At 43.9% G+C, this 18,263-nt stretch overlaps 1 long non-coding RNA gene across 4 annotated transcripts; it reads right to left on the bottom strand.

The window, feature by feature from the left end:
* Nucleotides 1-4,591: 4,591 nt before the first annotated feature.
* Nucleotides 4,592-7,414, bottom strand: LOC101763577. Of its 4 annotated transcripts, none has more exons than XR_002676287.1 (4): nucleotides 7,134-7,402; nucleotides 6,877-6,955; nucleotides 6,602-6,787; nucleotides 4,592-5,396 (listed from the first exon to the last, which is right to left on the bottom strand). It is a non-coding gene; the product is annotated as an uncharacterized LOC101763577 (long non-coding RNA). The 4 variants fall into 4 exon arrangements; XR_214580.4 differs by having other exon boundaries at nucleotides 6,612-6,787; nucleotides 7,134-7,395; XR_002676288.1 differs by having other exon boundaries at nucleotides 4,592-6,787; nucleotides 6,877-6,951; nucleotides 7,134-7,414.
* Nucleotides 7,415-18,263: the final 10,849 nt, after the last annotated feature.

Genomic DNA, 18,263 nt, shown 5'->3' with positions numbered 1-18,263 from the left:
AGAAATCTATTTTTTTGAAGACAGTTCGTGGCTAGAACCGCTGCACAAATCATTTTTACAGTCGAGTCTCAAACCGCCTGTCCCAATACCTATTCGGACAGATGCATGCTTCATTACAGTCTGTTCAAAAACCGCCAGTACAAATGGTTTAGAACCGACAATACAGCTTGTTTCTGCAGTAGTAACTGTTCATGAAAAGTAGATTTTTTTTGCACTGACATGATTTCCAAACATAACTTTGACAACACAAATAATTTTCATTTCAATATGTCTAGGTATGCCAACAAAACTACTTTACTATGAATGAATTTTGCACATTTGTTCTGTTTGACCTATCATGTCTAAATGTGCAAAACATATTGCAAGTCATAATTTTAAAAGCTTTATTGCCTATTTGTCATAAACGCTTTTAAAAATATGAGGGAGGATGCTGTCTCTATCAAGGAAAAATTCCCAAAATTAATTCAGAGGTTTGATCACAACTGCAAAAACTATATGTACAGGCTGGTATAGCATTTGCAGAAACAGCTAAGCCACCAGCCTCTCTGCGCAAGCGCATGTGGACATGACCATTTATTTCCTCAGGCAGTCATGCTACTGTAATAAAAGAATCTCAAATTCAGATCCATTTTGTTTAGTAGAAATAAATAATACATCTTTAGTGAAAACTTCTTTTTTAACTTTTTCATTGAATTCTTTTGACCTATCAGAATGTGGGGTTTATGTTTATCTCAGCCTACCAAAATAGAAGCTGAATAAAAATAATTTGAATATGTTGCACTACTAAAAAAAAGTTTGCACAGAGGCGGTTGAATGGCATTTTTGTAAGGTCGAGCGTGATGCCTGCTCCTGCTTTTCGCAGTTAGAAATTGCTGTTTGCAAAGACGGATGTCGATATGATCATGTAAATGCCATGTTCATTTCAGGACAGGCTATGTCGTGACCTGCTCCTAGAAATTGAATAAAGAAAAAAAAAATACAATCCCCACGCCCTCGCGCTACACGCATGTGGGCCCACCACTGCTGCGCACACGCCACGGGGCCCACCACTGCTGCGCTGCTGCTCCTCTCGCCAGTGCCGCCGCGTCGCTTCCCCACGGCGCTGGGCTGCCAGTGTGTCGCTTCCCAATGGGGCTGGGCCACCTTGCGCCGACGGCGGCCAGCTCACGCACTCGCTTGCCACGGCCGCCGCTGGGGTTCGCCTCCATGCGCCGCCACGCGGGCCTGCGCTCCGGCTGCCGAGACGCGCCCTGCTGCTGGAGCAGCTCCGCGCCAGCCGGGGCCCCCCGCCGTGCCGCTACCACCTAGGTGCGGCTGCCGGAGCAGCGCGAGGGGGCGCCGCCGTCAAAGAAGCTCTGCGCCGGCGGGCCAAGGCAAGGGGCCCCGCCCCACGCTGCGCCAGGGAGCTGGCCGAGGCAGGGGGACCTGTGCCGCGCTGCGTCGGGGAGCCGACCGCCCGCCCCGCGGCTCGCCGGCCGGCCGGCCGAGTCTCGGGCCCCGCCCTGCGCTGCGCCGGGGAGCTGGCCGAGGCAGGGGTCGCGCCACTTGCCGGCCAGCCGGCCGACCATGGGTCCGCACCCGCCGCCCGCAGGGCCGGTGCTCAGGGACGCGCCGTCCACCTGTGGAGGAGAGAGAAAGAAGGAGAGAGAGGAGTGGAAGGGAGGCTAGAGGTGAATGGGACGAGATAAGATCTGAGAATAGGCCTTGTTTAGTTGCTAATTTGGGAGTGGCAAAATTGATATTTTGCCATAAATGCGACACTGTAGCGTTTCGTTTATATTTGTGAATTATTGTTTAAATATTGACTAATTAGGCTCAAAAGATTCGTCTCGCAAAGTACAACAAAACTGTGCAATTAGTTTTTGATTTCGTCTACATTTAGTACTCCATGCATGTACCGCAAGTTTGATGTGATAGGGAATCTTCTTTTTGCATAGTGCCAAAGTTGGGAGTTGGGGGTGAAGTAAACAAGGGATAGATAAGGTTTGGTAGAATGGGAGTGGAGCGCACCATGTGAGTTAGGGTCTGTTTGGTAGAGCTCCAGCTCTGAAAAAATAGCTCCAAATCCATAGATCCAGCTAGCTCTGCCGTAAAGCTGCTCCACCGTGGATCTAATATCTTAAAAAGCGTTTGGTACAGCTCCATTCTTATCTTTATCTCACTATCAATTTGGACCCATGCATCAGAATAAAAAACATCTCCTTCCTGGCGCTGTTGCACGCACGGTTGAGGTGCTGGCGGGCACGGCCTCGCCGGCGGCCAGGCGGCCTCGCCGGCGGCTAGGCGGCCGGGTGCGGGGTGGGGCTTCGGCGGGCGGGGCGGTGCTCCGACGAGCGGAGCGGGGCTGCTGGTGGGCGCGGCCTCACCGGCGGCCGGGTGCGGGGCGGGATGGCGCTCCGGCAGGCGGGGCAGGGCGTGCTGGCAGGCGCGGCCCCGCCGGCGGCCAGGCGGGCGGGTGCGGGATGGGGCTCCGGCGGGCGGGACGGCGCTCAAGCGGGCGGGGCGCGCCGGCCGTCGGCGGAGCGAGACGGCGCTTCGGCGGGCGGGGCGGTGCTCTGGTAGGTATGGGGCGGCGGTCCGGTGGGCGGGGCACGGCGGGGCTGCGGCGAGCGGGGCACGGCCATGGCGGCGTGAGAAGAAGCTACGAAGAATAGAACGAACAGATCATTTTCCACTAATGAGTGGCAGTGGTGGGTAATTTCCTCCAACTCCACCAAATCCATGGATCTGGGGATAGATCCACCGTTTTCGTGGAGCAGATCTGTGGTGGAGTTGCTAGATCTAAAACTGTTTGGCTGAAAAAATTTAGAGCAGAGCTGTTTTGAGGATCTGGAGCTGCGTGGAGCTCTACCAAACAGGCCCTTACTTCCAGTTTTTTGTGTGAGGCGCGCGAGCTCTGCTCTTTTGTTTTTGCAGGATCGGGCGACCATTCCGTCCACTCCTGGACATCCAAGCCACCCATATTTTCAGGAACGGTTCGTCCCATGATCCGTTCTTAGAAATAGCTCCTATTTCCAGGAGCGGCTCACCCCATGCCCCTTTTGTCCTTGGAACTACGGTGACCAATTCTTATTGTAGGAGCGGGTAACCGTTCGATCCGACCCTAAAAAGAAAATGGGGCACGCTTACAAATCGTTTTTTATAGTGTTGGTCGATGATAGTTAAGAACTACTATCGACTGATTTAAAAAAGGTTTTCTAAAGATTATTGAGCCACAAAGATTTCAAATATTCATCAAATGGACATTTTGACGGACATATCTTGCCTAGCATACATATAGTTGGATTCACTTGTCCGATGCTTGATAGATAGCATCGTTAGTGTTGTTTGTAATCATCGCTTTACACGGGAATTTGATCCGAAATATCTTTGTTGTATTGTAGATCATAAGATTGTAACAATATATTGGTTGTTGTGAAAGGGTGGATAGAGCAACTGAGTAGCATCCAATAGGTCTACGACTATGGAGCGAATTAAATAGATCTCAAAAAAATTATATTAAAAATAGGTTGGGCTTCCCCTGCTGATTACGGTAAAAAAACAATATATTAGCTAGTAGCGCATACTGATCTTTGTATGTCTTCCCCCATATATATATATATATATATATACACGGTGAGTATACTCCGTAGCCAGCCATAGAGTAGTCTATTCTATAGCCAGGCCCAACGGACGCACCAGATGAGCGCATCTAGCTCCACCGAGTGAGCCAATCCACCCAGCTTTCACGCTAGCGCGTTCCCCTGTTGGCCTTCATGAGCCGAGCTGGCCTAGCATGGCAGCTGACGTTCCGCGTTAATTACTACCGTAATAAAGCGCAGAGCCCGCACAAGCCGATCGAGTTGTACCAGAGCCGAGCCAGCGGCGTGATGCATCGTACGTAGCTGGCTTTCGTAATCCTGTCCGTGATTAACGGCTTGCTGCTGCTTGTACTAATAAACAAAAGATGCCTGCCCTATTAATTTTTAACCACATGCATGCGGGACTTACGAGAATTAATCCATGAACCATATTGTGTTGTAGTCTACACGTGCATGCAAGTGCACAATATTTACCAGAATAAACTATAGTTCTGTGATTTTGTCTACCAGCACCTGCAAAGTGCAAATCCGGTAATCGTAATACATTGCCACAATTAGACATCACGCTGTTTCGAGGAACCATTTACTATATTGACAAGAGGGATGTACCATGAATTAGTTACGGAAAATCCAATGGCTTAAGACAGTAATTGAGATGGGACTAACCACAATTGAGCATCAAGCGTTTCTGGTAAACGAAATACTATAAGATCGAACAAATTTACGAAAAGCCAAATGGCATGATATTATATTTTCTAGAATGGCATCAACAATTTACCACAAGGTACTTGCTAGAATATCGTCATCAATTTGCCACAAAGTACCTACCAAAATAGCGTCATCAACTTACAAAAAGGTATTTACCAAAATAGCTCATCAGTTTACCACAAAGGTACAAGAGTAGCGTCATCAGTTTACAACAATGGTATTTACCAGACTGTTGTCATCAATTTACCAGTCTTTTGGAAGTTCTTGGGTTCAGAATCAGAGTCCATTTCAGAGAAAAAAGATTACTTTTTACAATTTAGTCTCTTATTCACAGTTCAAAGCGAAACAATATATCTTTCTTTGCCAAATTGACTACTACAAATGATTACATCAACAGTAAATAATATGAGAAATTTACAGAGCTTTCTTAACACCTCAGAATCTGTAAGAACAATTATCTACTCAAAGTGAACCTACCTATCACTAGCTTACTGGCACCAGTAGATAACTAGATAACTCTTTGGTCCCATTGACTATATCAGCACATTTGACCAACAGGTCTGAAAAATCAATTGAATTTGGCTCCGCAACAGAAACAGAGAAAAACATAGTTGACACCTCGTTGGCAGCATCTTTGACGCACAAGATCAAGAACCCCCTCCATTGTGAGATCCAATAAGTGCATGTTGCTAATCAGATTTTTGACACAAACGATTTTCATGGAAGGCTGTCAAAAATGGGGTTCTTGAGCGTATGACACAAGACCAGCTGATCTGCACAAAAGAAACGAATTCATTGTGATTTTAATTGAAGTCGGCCAATATTTCAGTTAAAAATTTTGATAAAGCCTATCAGTAACAGATTTTCCGTCGATCCCTGTCGGGTCTGGACACGAGCCCACAAGCAAGCGAGGTGACCGAGCGAAGCCAGAGTGTCATTACGGCAATTAACTAGCCGAGAGGCAGACCAGTCCTTCCATCTGATCATGCTGGTAGGCACCATGATGGTGGAGAGAAGGCACAAGGGAGCTGGAGCACTACCAATCAGTGCTGAGTAGGCTGCTCTCTGTACAGATGGTACCCAGAAATTCGCAAGAGGCATCATCACCTGTAGTAATTTTTTTAAAAATAAGAACATAGTAAATAATATGATCATTTAGCAAGCCCGAAAAGCTGGAACTGCATTCTTGAATTAAAAACAGGCATGCTGGAAAGAGCCACAGTTATGTCCAAATTTATAATATGATAGGTGAGAACTGGAGATACTAAGGAAACAAATTGTGATAATCATAAGACTGCGGTAACAAAATTACCAGAGACAGATCTCTGGCTTGTCAATGACATACTGATAGGAGATAAGCATTATTTCTGTGTAATGATGTGAATACACTAATCCATTGATAAGTAGACTAGAACTATAAGGAAATTTACTAGCAGGAAATTGTTAGTCAGAAACAAGTTAGTTGAGTGGCAGTACTGATAAATAGACAGTAGGTTATATGTTTATTTTGATGCAAATAATCAGCCATGTAGATAAGATCAAGGCCTCTGTGTGCCCCAAGTCCAGCAAGAACCTGCTTCTTATTGTCAATACATGTTGAACTAGTGCATGCAAGCTATGGTAAATGTTCAGGCAGTTAGCTACCAAATTTTAATGTAAAAATTGCAGTAACACAATGTTGATTGAAATAATTTTTTTTACTATGATTTATGAGAAAAAAACATTCTGATAAGTTATTAACAGGAAACCATGAATTTGCCATAACATTGACAAGGTACTTACCAGAATAGCGTCATCAATTTACCACAAAGTACCTACCGGAATATCGTCATCAACTTACCAAAAAGGTATTTACAAAAATAGTGTCATGAATTTACCAGAGGTCTTTACAAGTGTAGCGTCATCAGTTTATGACAATGGTAGTTACCAGACACTATTGTAATCAATTTACCAGTTTGTTTAAGTTCTTTCTTTCAGAATCAGAGTCCATATTATAGGAAAAGATTACTTTTACAATTTAGTCTCTTATACACAGTTCAAAGCCAAATAATATATAATATATCTTTCTTACCAAATTGAGTAGACTACAAATGACAGTACATGTACATCAACAGTAAATAATATGAGAAATTTATATAGCTTTCTTAATACTTTGAAATATGTAAGAATAACTTTCTACTCAAAGCAAATCCATCACTAGCTAATTGGCACCAGTAGATAAGTCTTGCTCCCATTGACTATATCAGAAAAAAGATTTGACAGAAAAAAGAATTTCATCTGAGGGCTGTCAAAAATGGGATTCTTGAGCGTACGAGCAAAGACCTGCATGACGCAGCCTTCAACCTCATCTGTAGTTCAGGTTTGAACTCTTTTCTTGCTCCCGCTGCAGACTTGCACAGAGAAACGAATGAACTATGCTCTGCCCGTGCTGGTCTAAAGCTTTGCTGGGGTATTTATGCAAGCACAGAGCGTGCATTATCATTCACCCCTTGGTTAATCTGGAAAAAAAAATGATACATAACATGCAAGAATCGTGTGAGTACAAGCCATCAATGGAGGAGCAAACACAGGGCAACTAGCAGCTCACCGTGCCTGGGCGACTTGCAGCCACGCTGAGGATGCCCGCGGCCACGGGGCGCCACCGTCCCTGTCGTATGTGTTCCTGTCTGCACACAGGCCGTGGATGAGCTGCGTGATGTATAGCAGTTCGGCATAAAATCCTCGTACGCCGTGGTCCAGGGGTAGCAGCCGCACGGTGGGAGGGGCTAGCAGTAAGACGGTAACCACCGCTCGAGCTGCACCGTGACAAGAGAGGGAGGTAGTGGCCGAGGCATCGCAGCTCACCTCAGGGCGATGGAATCTGGCGACGGAAGCAGCGACGGAAGACGGAAGCGGGGGATCCGGTGACGACGGACGCCGGCGGCGGAAGCGGGCGACGGAAGTGGGGGATCTGGTGGCGATGGAAAAAGGTCGCGAGGTCTGAGAACATGGAATTGGGCGCAATTTCGGGCGGCGCTCGGCTCGCTCCCACCTCAAAGCCAAGCAGACAGGCGAGCCGTGGATGTGGGGAGCGGGAAGGCGAGCCGTGCGGGAACCGGAGCTCCGAAGCGGTGGGTGCGCTGGGTCGGATGGTCCGGCTATAGAATTAGTTATTCTGTAGCTAGTTATAGATAAACATATCCCTATATATATATATATATATATATATATATATATATATATATATATAACTTCTAGGTCCCCAACTGGAACAATCGTGTAGGATGAAATCCTCTGCCACAAGTCCACCCGTGGCCTTCTCACTACATACATTCCATCCACCACATATATATACCGGCACGAATATATATGGTGGATGTAACCTTTGGAGGTCTTAGATCTCCACGGGTGAATTTAAGGAAAGCATGTCTTACCTAAATTAAATCTCCTGAGTAGATGAGATGGTAAGGATACTACATGCAAGGTGAGAGGTCTTGTGTTCGAATCATATGCACCGTGTGCGCATATTTCACGAAAAAATCGCATGACCTGTGACTTGAGGATACATTGTGTGTAGGCCTCCCCAAACTCAAGACCGATGTTATTAGTCTCTATTTCACATTACTGGTTGCACATCCAGTACTTAGGAGGGGTTATCAGCCGGTGTTAAAGGCCAATTTTCTAGTAGCATCTTGGTTAATTGACGTAGGGCTCTATTCCAAAATCAAAGAAATGGACTTCAAAGATAAAGCTAATTTGGACTGAATAATTTTTTTTCTAACACTTGCCAGCTTTTTGTTGGAGTTGTTCCAAATTCACTCCGGGATATAGGCCTCTGGCGAGCCGGAGCGTTCCGCTCAGGGGTCGGACACTCCCGACCCCAGGACTAAGGGTCGGGCGAGGCGGAGTTCCACCCGACCCCAGGACTCAGGGTCGGGCGAGGCGGAGATCCACCCTTAAGGGGTCAGGCACATCCAACCCCGGGCTCGGGGTCGGGCGAGGCGGAGTTCCGGGCGCATCCGACTCCGGGACAAAGGACTCAGGGTCGGGCAGGCGGAGTTCCACCCTCTCCCGGGACCAAGAGTCCATACAGCTTAAACACCCTTGTTAGGGTTTCGGTACTATATATACATACCCTTGCTAGGGTTTCGGTGAGATCATCAGATTCTTTTGTAAGCCGCCACAGGCGTGTAACCCTAAACTCTTGAGATAGTGAGATTGTTGCTGGCTGGTGCCCGTGGTTTTTCCCCTTCACATCGACGGGGTTTTCCACGTTAAATCGTGTGTCTCCTCTGTGGTTTGATTCTTTACTTCATATTCCATACATCGTTCTTAACAAGTGGTACCAGAGCTTTGGTTGCTGTTAGGGTTCATGACGACGTCGATGAAGTTCGATCTACCGCTGCTGAACTACGACACGCGGTTCTCGCTATAGCAAGTCAAGATGCGGGGAATTCTGGCGCAGACTCATGACTATGATGAGGCGCTGGATAGTTTCAGAAAGAGGATCGCCGAGTGGACTCCAGAAGAGATCCGCAAGGATCAGAAGGCACTCGCCTTAATACAGTTGCATCTTCATAATGATATTTTGCAGGAGTGTCTGCAAGAGAAAACTGGTGCAGAGCTATGGTTGAAACTGGAATCAATCTGTATGTCCAAGGATCTAACTAGTAAGATGCAGATGAAGATGAAGCTGTTCACCCTGAAGATGAAGGAGGAGGATTCAGTGATGAACCACATCGCTGAATTCAAGAAGATCGTCGCCGACCTAGTGTCAATGGAGGTGAAGTATGATGATGAGGACTTAGGTCTTTTACTGCTATGTTCTTTGCCGAATTCATATGGAAATTTTCGTGACACCATACTCTTGAGCCGTGATGAACTAACCCTAAAGGAAGTTTATGAGGCTCTCCAGTCTAGGGAGAAGATGAGAGGTATGGTGCAGAATGACAGGGCGTCGTCCTCCAAGGGCGATGCTTTGCTTGTGAGAGGCAGAACTGAAAACAGATCCTCCAATGATGATGGAAGAAAAAACTACAAAAGGAGAGGCCGTTCAAAGTCCAAGCCGCATGGTAATCAAAAATTCTGTGTTTATTGCAAGCTGACAAATCATACTGTTGAGGATTGCAGAAAAGTACAGAATAAGGAGAAGAGGAAAAACAAGTCGGCTGGTAAGGTCTCTGTTGCTGCTGCTGTGTCTGATGAAGAGTCTGGAGATTGTCTGGTAGTATTTGCTGGTTGTGTTGCTGGTCATGATGAATGGATTCTCGATTCCGCATGTTCATTTCATATTTGCACTAACAGAAATTGGTTTAGCTCGTATAAGCCTGTGTAGAAAGGGGATGTTGTGCAGATGGGAGATGATAACCCGTGTGACATTGTGGGAATTGGATCAGTTCAAATCAAGACTGATGATGGCATGACACGCACTCTGAAAAATGTCAGGTATATACCAGGGATGTCCAGAAATCTTATCTCATTGAGCACGCTTGATGCAGAAGGTTACAAATATTCCGGTTCAAATGGTGTTCTGAAGGTATCAAAAGGTTCTCTTGTCTGCTTGAAAGGTGATCTTAATTCTGCAAAGTTGTATGTCCTTAGAGGGTGTACTTTACCTGGTTCTGATTCCGCTGTTGCTGCTGTTATTAATGAGGAACCTAGTAGAACTAACCTTTGGCATATGCGTCTGGGATATATGAGTCACCATGGTATGGCAGAATTGATGAAGAGAAACCTACTGGATGGCTGCACTTCGAGTAAAATAAAGTTTTGTGAGCATTGTATTTTCGGGAAGCATAAAAGGGTACGTTTCAACACTTCTGTTCACACCACTAAAGGTACTCTTGATTATGTTCATGCTGATTTATGGGGTCCTTCCCGTAAGACCTCACTTGGTGGTGCTCGTTACATGCTTACAATTATTGATGATTACTCTAGAAGGGTCTGGCCTTATTTTCTGAAACAGAAAGATGATACTTTTGCTGCTTTTAAGGACTGGAAAGTAATGATTGAAAGGCAAACTGAAAGGAAGGTAAAATTGCTTCGTATGATAATGGTGGAGAATTTTGTTCGCGTGAATTTAATGATTATTGCAGATCGGAAGGCATTGTTAGGCGTCACACCATACCCCATACTCCACAACAGAATGGTGTGGCCGAACGCATGAACAGAACCATCATATCCAAGGCCTGTTGCATGCTGTCTAATGCCAGGATGAGCAAGCGTTTTTGGGCTGAAGCTGCTAATACTGCCTGTTACTTGATAAACAGGTCGCCTTCTATTCCACTAAATAAAAGAACTCCCATTAAGGTATGGTCTGGTACGCCTGCTGATTACTCACAGTTGAAAGTATTTGGATGCACTGCTTATGCTCATGTTGATAATGGAAAATTAGAGCCTAGAGCTGTTAAGTGTCTTTTCCTTGGTTATAGTTCGGGTGTCAAAGGCTATAAATTGTGGAACCCGAAAACAGGAAAGACTTTTATGAGCAGGAGTGTTGTTTTCAATGAATCTGTGATGTTTACTGACAGTTTGCCCTCAGATCACGTTCCAGAAAAAGAACTGCAGCGCATGCGCATGCAGGTGGAGAACGTTCATGATGTTGCTGACACGCCCGACCCCTTGGTCCCGGGGTTTGCTCATGATGATGTTCAGCAAACTCCTCCTATTTTGCAGTTAGGGGAGGATTTACCTATTGCTCACCGCAAGTCAAAAAGGACAATTGCACCTCCTAACCGTCTTATTGAAGAGTGTAATTTGTCTTACCATGCTTTGAGTTGTGCTGAACAGGTGGAGAATGTTCATGAGCCAACAACCTATAAAGAAGCTATTCATTGTGGTGATACTGAGAATTGGATTTCTGCTATGCATGAGGAGATGCAGTCTCTTGAGCAGAACAGTACATGGGAGCTTGTACCTTTGCCTAAGAATAAGAAGACCATCCGTTGCAAATGGATCTTCAAGAGAAAGGAGGGTTTATCTCCAAGCGAGCCTCCTAAGTATAAGGCAAGGTTAGTTGCTAAAGGCTACAGTCAAATTCCGGGTGTTGACTACAATGATGTTTTCTCTCCAGTGGTAAAACACAGTTAAATTCGAACTTTCCTTAGTATTGTTGCTTCACATGATCTTGAGCTTGAGAAGTTAGATGTGAAGACTGTGTTTCTGCATGGAGAGCTTGAGGAGGACATATACATGGACCAACCAGAAGGGTTCATAGTGCTTGGCAAGGAAAAATATGTGTGCAAGTTGAAGAGATCCTTGTATGGTTTGAAACAGTCCCCTCGTCAGTGGAACAAGAGGTTTGATTCATTTATGTTATCACACAGTTTTAAAAGATCTAAGTATGATAGCTGTGTTTACATCAAGCATGTTAATGGATCACCTATATATTTGCTGTTATATGTTGATGATATGCTGATTGCTGCTAAGAGTAAGATTGAAATCAATAAGTTAAAGAAGCTATTGAGTAGTGGTTTTGATATGAAAGATCTTGGTAGTGCTAAGAAAATTCTTGGTATGGAAATTAGTAGAGACAGAAATTCTGGTTTGCTATTTCTTAGTCAACAAAATTATATCAAGAAAGTTCTTCAGCGTTTCAACATGCAAGATGCTAAGGCTGTTAGTACCCCTATTGCACCTCACTATAAGTTGTCAGCTGCTCAGTATCCTAGTACAGATGCAGAGATTAAATACATGTCAAGGGTTCCTTATTCTAGTGTTGTTGGGTCTTTGATGTATGCCATGGTTTGCTCTCGCCCAGATTCATCATATGCTATGAGTATTGTTAGTAGATATATGTCTAATCCTGGCAAAGAACATTGGAGGGCAGTTCAGTGGATTTTCAGGTACCTCAGAGGCACAACAGATTCCTGTTTAAAGTTTGGAAGAACTGATGAGGGTCTTATTGGCTATGTGGATTCTGATTATGCTGCTGATCTGGACAGGCGAAGATCACTTACAGGTTATGTGTTTACTGTTGGCAGTTGTGCTGTGAGTTGGAAGGCTACTTTACAGTCAGTTGTTGCTTTGTCTACTACTGAAGCAGAATATATGGCTATTTGTGAAGCATGCAAAGAATTAATTTGGTTGAAAGGTTTGTACGCTGAGCTTTGTGGAGTTGAATCTTGCATAAGTTTACACTGTGACAGTCAAAGTGCAATTTACCTCACTAAAGATCAGATGTTCCATGAAAGAACTAAGCACATAGATATCAAGTATCATTTTGTGCGTGATGTGATTGAAGAAGGTAAGCTGAAGGTATGCAAGATTAGTACTCATGATAATCCTGCAGATATGATGACAAAGCCTGTTCCTGTTGCTAAGTTTGAGCTGTGCTCAAGCTTAGTTGGTTTAATTGGATAGTCCAAGAGACTATTGTTGGCACCAGTGGTTTTCTATCTTTGTTATGTTCAGGATGAAGGGTTGATTTATGATACAAGATGAATTTGTCTCAAGGTGGAGTTTGTTGGAGTTATTCCAAATTCACTCCGGGATATAGGCCTCTGGCGAGCCGGAGCGTTCCGCTCAGGGGTCGGACACTCCCGACCCCAGGACTAAGGGTCGGGCGAGGCGGAGTTCCACTCGACCCCAGGACTCAGGGTCGGGCGACGCGGAGTTCCACCCGACCCCTGGACTCAGGGTCGGTCGAGGCGGAGATCCACCCTCAAGGGGTCAGGTGCATCCAACCCCGGGCTCGGGGTCGGGCGAGGCGGAGTTCCGGGCGCATCCGACTCCGGTACAAAGGACTCAGGGTCGGGCGAGGCGGAGTTCCACCCTCTCCCGGGACCAAGAGTCCATACAGCTTAAACACCCTTGTTAGGGTTTCGGTATTATATATACATACCCTTGCTAGGGTTTCGGTGAGATCATCAGATTCTCTTGTAAGCCGCCATAGGCGTGTAACTCTAAACTCTTGAGATAGTGAGATTGTTGCTGGCTGGTGCTCGTGGTTTTTCCCCTTCACATCGACGGGGTTTTCCACGTTAAATCGTGTGTCTCCTCTGTGGTTTGATTCTTTACTTCATATTCCATACGTCGTTCTTAACACTTTTAAGTCCACATCAGAAAAACGATTACTTTTTTCATGATTCATTTGATAAAAACAAACAAGATGTTGAATCGCCACTAACGTATGGGAAGCACAAGAACATGAAGAGGGAGTAATACCGAATATGCTATCGTCTCTGCTCTGGCAGCAACCAGCTTTTAGTTTTAAACGAACTGGATATATTTTTGTACTGGAAGTCAAACTTCTGTAGTTAGATGTACATCGTATTTGACTGTATCTCTAAAAATGCCGGTATAAAGTATGCACCGCCATTAATTGCTCTGTAACATGCACATGCAGTAAAGCGTATTTGCGGGCTGTAGTAGAAGTTTCATTTTTTGACACTTCGCTTGCTTGTCAGACTTTGTTAAGAAGTAAAATAGCGCAAATCCAGCTGTTTGCCCACTTAGTTGGTCCGGTTGCTTTGAAAAGAAAAGGAAATAAAAGGAGACCTGACAAGACTTGTTAGAATCCGTCAACTTCTGCAGCGTACTAAGATAAAGTTGTTCAAAGAAAATATAAATGAAAACTATAATTCCATAACACCGCATTATAGTTGTATATTCATCACAACAATTGAAGGTACTGATAGACTAGATCTAAGGTACCATCCATCCCAAATTATATGTCGTTTTGGATTTTGTAGGTTCATACATTACTATGCATCTAGCATCTAGACATAATATATATCTAGATGCATAGCAAAATCTATGAATCTAGAAAAGCAAAACCACTTATAATTTGAGATAGAGGGAGTATGTGGCAGCTCTAACATTTCTCCTTTATACACTTTTTTTTATACATGGAATTCTCTTTCACAATTTAAGTATATCGGGGTAGGTGCGCGAAGCATTAAATATCCTTTCCCTTTCATCTCCACTGACATGTGGTACCCACATGTCAGTTCTTGTCTCTCTCTATCTCTCGCCCCACACACATGGCGTAGAGAAGCGGCACACGTGCTGAGGCCTGGCTTGCAATGAGGCGATACGCCGGTGAAGTGGGCTCAGGTGCAATGGCTGGCGATGGCAGAGGCAGGGACATGGATGCACCCGTCACGGAGGTCGGCGGTGACGGACTCAATGGGGTGCACGCAGTGAGTAATGGCGGATGTGCTGGGTCGATAGATGAGTAGCAGCAAGACACGGGCAATGCACAAACGACATTGAGAGCTGTGGATGCACAGTCGGTACAGGTAAGGAGGCAGCAGCATGTGAACGTGGCGGTGGGCAGCCCCCTAGGTGGCGGCTTTGTGCCATGGGTGCAGTGGGTGATGGAAGGTGGGGGGATTACGCAGGCAGTCTATTCGTGGCCTCGCCTAGGGCGACGCATGCTGGGATCGTGAGGGAGGCAGCACTTGACCTGAACAGGCATGCACGGGGAGTAGTCACGGACAGAAGAGGATGCGGGAGGGAAACAAGAGAGGATGTGTCTCTCCTTTTCTTTTGGGGAGAGGGAGGAGAATAAAGGGGGAATTGAGGAAAAAAATAAAGGAGATTGAAAATTTTCACTTGGGTTGGTGCATGAGCCACAATTTTTTATAATAGTCATCAAATGGACATTATGGCTGACATCTTCCCTAGCGTCTACATAGCCTATATATTCTCTGTCAGGCTCACTTAAGTTGCTTGATGTCTAGCATCAATGGTGCAGGCTACTGGGGATTTTCTTTATTGAAACACAGTATACATGTAGAGACACACATATACATATGCATATTAATTCACCCCTGTAACTGTTGGTATGCACACCCTACATGTTTTGTCATTTTTTTAAAGTAGACACACATATGTATACGCACACTCACCACCCCCTATGAATGTAGGTATGCACATCCAACCCCTATCAACACTTTTTTTTGAAATACTGTACACAAGCATAGACCCATATACATAGACTTAAGCACACTTACCCCTATGAATGAAGGTACGCACAATCTATCTACGAAGATATTCGAGAGATTGAGCTGGTGGATCTTGAGATTGACAAAATCAACATAGATCTCGATATTTACCTGCACGTAGTACCGTTAAATTCTAAAATAAGCCACATGTTAATATGAGTATATGACTCGAATCTAGGTGAACAGATTTCACCTCAAGGAACCCAACCACGTCGCGGTTACGGGGGAATTTAAGTCAATGGAACCTTACGTTTTGTTTTAAGCCACTTCCAATTCTAAGTCAATGGAACCTCACGTTTTGTTTTAAGCCACTTCCAATTCTTTTTGTTGTCTCATATGAGCTCATGCTATATAAACCATGGAGCGGACACTTGTCCGGATCCAATCTATCTTCTCTTTGGACAACGGCTGCAGCTAGTAATACCGGTGGTAAGCCCCAAATCCTTTGTTATTATGTCCTTGTGTAGTTGCATATATGGCTTACCATTGACGTGGTTAAAATGATACATGCAACAAATGCTATAGTTCTTACTTTCCTTCGTTATGTTTATGACAAAGGTTCTCCTGGTATGTCGCCAAACGAACTTCCTACGAAGAGAGGGCAAATTCCACAACAACCTTCGGAAACACTTTCCAGTGTTCCAAGACAAAATCAAGCAGTGGAAGGTATAGCCGCAGTAACGAATTCAACAAGTTTGAGAATGCATGTAGCTATAAATTAAATTAAAGCAAAAATAGTGTGCAGTCAAATGTCAAATGTCTTTATTTACTAATACTCATCTATGTCTTTATATCGGATCTCAGCCAGGAGCAATTTTATTTCAAATTATCTTAATTGTACTTTGTGGAATGGTTAGTTGTCATTTTACCGTCATAATTGTACAAAATTCTCTACCCTCCATCATAGATTCATGGACGTGTGAACCACTGATGATTGACATTCTATCAATGGTTCCAGGAGATAATGTTTTATCAGTATAAACCATTTTTAAGATGGTCTTGCAGTTCTATGTATAGACCACATGTATGCTGCTTTGTAAGTGTCCAGTTTGGAATTTATAAGTACATGCATATTCCATGACATACATTTAAGTGCTGCTTAAATTTCTAAACTCCAAAATCAGGTACATTTGACTCTCGATTTTTGATTCCCCACTCTTTCTCAATAATTAAATAAAAATCATGCAATTAGAGAACTTGATATGTTTCACAAAAAAGCTCTGTATATTTGACTGTTTTTCCATTTCATGGTCATCTATTGCAATTTAATAACTAACCCTAATTCATAAAACTTTTACAATCGTTGCATGCAAGTGGACATTTCCTTCACTCCCTCAATCTACTTCTTTTCGATCAACATGCATTTACATAGATCCACAGTTTTATCGGCATGATCAATCAAGTATTACTCAATAGATCAATTAATCCAATGCATGCATGCATTAGCGAAAGAATCGGAAAAAAGATGGTTTAACCATGCTTTTCTTAAAGCTTCAAACACTTGATTAATCAATTTATGGTTTTCATACACATGTTTCTCACTTTCGCAGATGCGGTTGAAAAAATTGTGGCTGTAACAGCTGAGTGGGACGTTGATGGAACCTCTTTTGTGGCATCCAAGACAATGAGCTTTGCCGAAGTTAGGGAAACAATCAAGACGAAACTTGGCTATACCGAGGATGAAAATAAGTCAATGATAATAATTGCAAAATTGAACAGTGGCACAATGGCCGTGGATGACGATAAGGTCTGGGGAAAGTTTTTCGAAAAACCTGATCAGGAAATTTACCTAAATGTCAAAATCAGACCAAAGAACCCAAGTGGATCACGCGAACACAAATAATAGTGCAAATGGGATTAACGTGAGGAACCTCATTTGACTTACACCACTCCTGGCTCTTGAGTTATTCATCGTTAAGTCTTTGAGTGTTTCATCATTTTTAAATATGTCTTCTGAATCCTTTTGTTTTCCTTCGAATTTGAATTTGTAATAAACTGGCCACCGTGTGCATTCTTCAAATGCAGGGCGCTGGGCTAGATGTCTCTGTAATGTTTTTCCAGTAACTCAGACCTTATATTTGATATTTCGTTTGGACCAAAACTTTATGTGTGAGGAATTTTATCTTTCATTCTTATGATTGCTGTAGAATGGTTCTGCAATTGTTCTTGCATCAGAAAAATATCTCAGAGCGCAAATAAATGACGAGAAGGCGCATTCATGAGTCATGTCATGTTACCAGACCCATGTCAATGTTTCTCTACAAGGATCATTGCAAGGCAACACTTAATTTGTAGACATACATGCCATGGTGATAACTGTTGTTTATAGCTGAATTTGTCATAGGTAACTTCTCTGACATGCCTTCGAGATAAAACTAGCTAGGATTCTGAATAATCACAGTGTAAGCTTTCTTACGTCAGGAATTTGGCGGTAGAGTTGAGGTAACGTAGAGTACCCGGCTCATAATAGTGTATTTTTCTGGAATATGCTAATTCATCACTATTACTTTTTTCTCAAGAGATTGGTTCCGGGGTGTTTGAATACGAGATGCTAAATTTTAGGAGGGTCACATCGGATGTTCGGACACTAATTAGGAGGACTAAATATGAGGTAATTATAAAACTAATTGCAGAACCCCTATACTAATTCGCGAGACGAATCTGTTAAGCTTAATTAATCCATCATTAGCAAATGGTTATTGTAGCACCACATTGTCAAATTATGGACTAATTAGGCTTAATAGATTCGTCTCACAAATTAGACTCCATCTGTGCAATTGGTTTTGTAATTAGACTATATTTAATACTCCTAATTAGTTTCTAAACATCCGATGTGACAAGTACTAAACTTTAGGGGGTGTTCCAAACACCCCCTTAGATGTATTGGGGAGCCGCTAAAAGATTCCGTGCGGGATGCCGAGAAGTTATTGCACGTAAATCCTTCCTGTCTCACTACCAGAAACAATAGATACGTCGAGTGTTTTTTCGTTTGCTGAGTGTATTCCATCGGGCACTCGGCAAACAGCCGACACTAGTAGAGAAGTGG

Source organism: Setaria italica, chromosome II (assembly GCF_000263155.2).
Source record: "Setaria italica strain Yugu1 chromosome II, Setaria_italica_v2.0, whole genome shotgun sequence".
NCBI lineage: Eukaryota > Viridiplantae > Streptophyta > Magnoliopsida > Poales > Poaceae > Setaria > Setaria italica.
The sequence above is the reverse complement of the archived record's forward strand: the minus strand, read 5'-3'. Positions and strand labels throughout refer to the sequence as shown.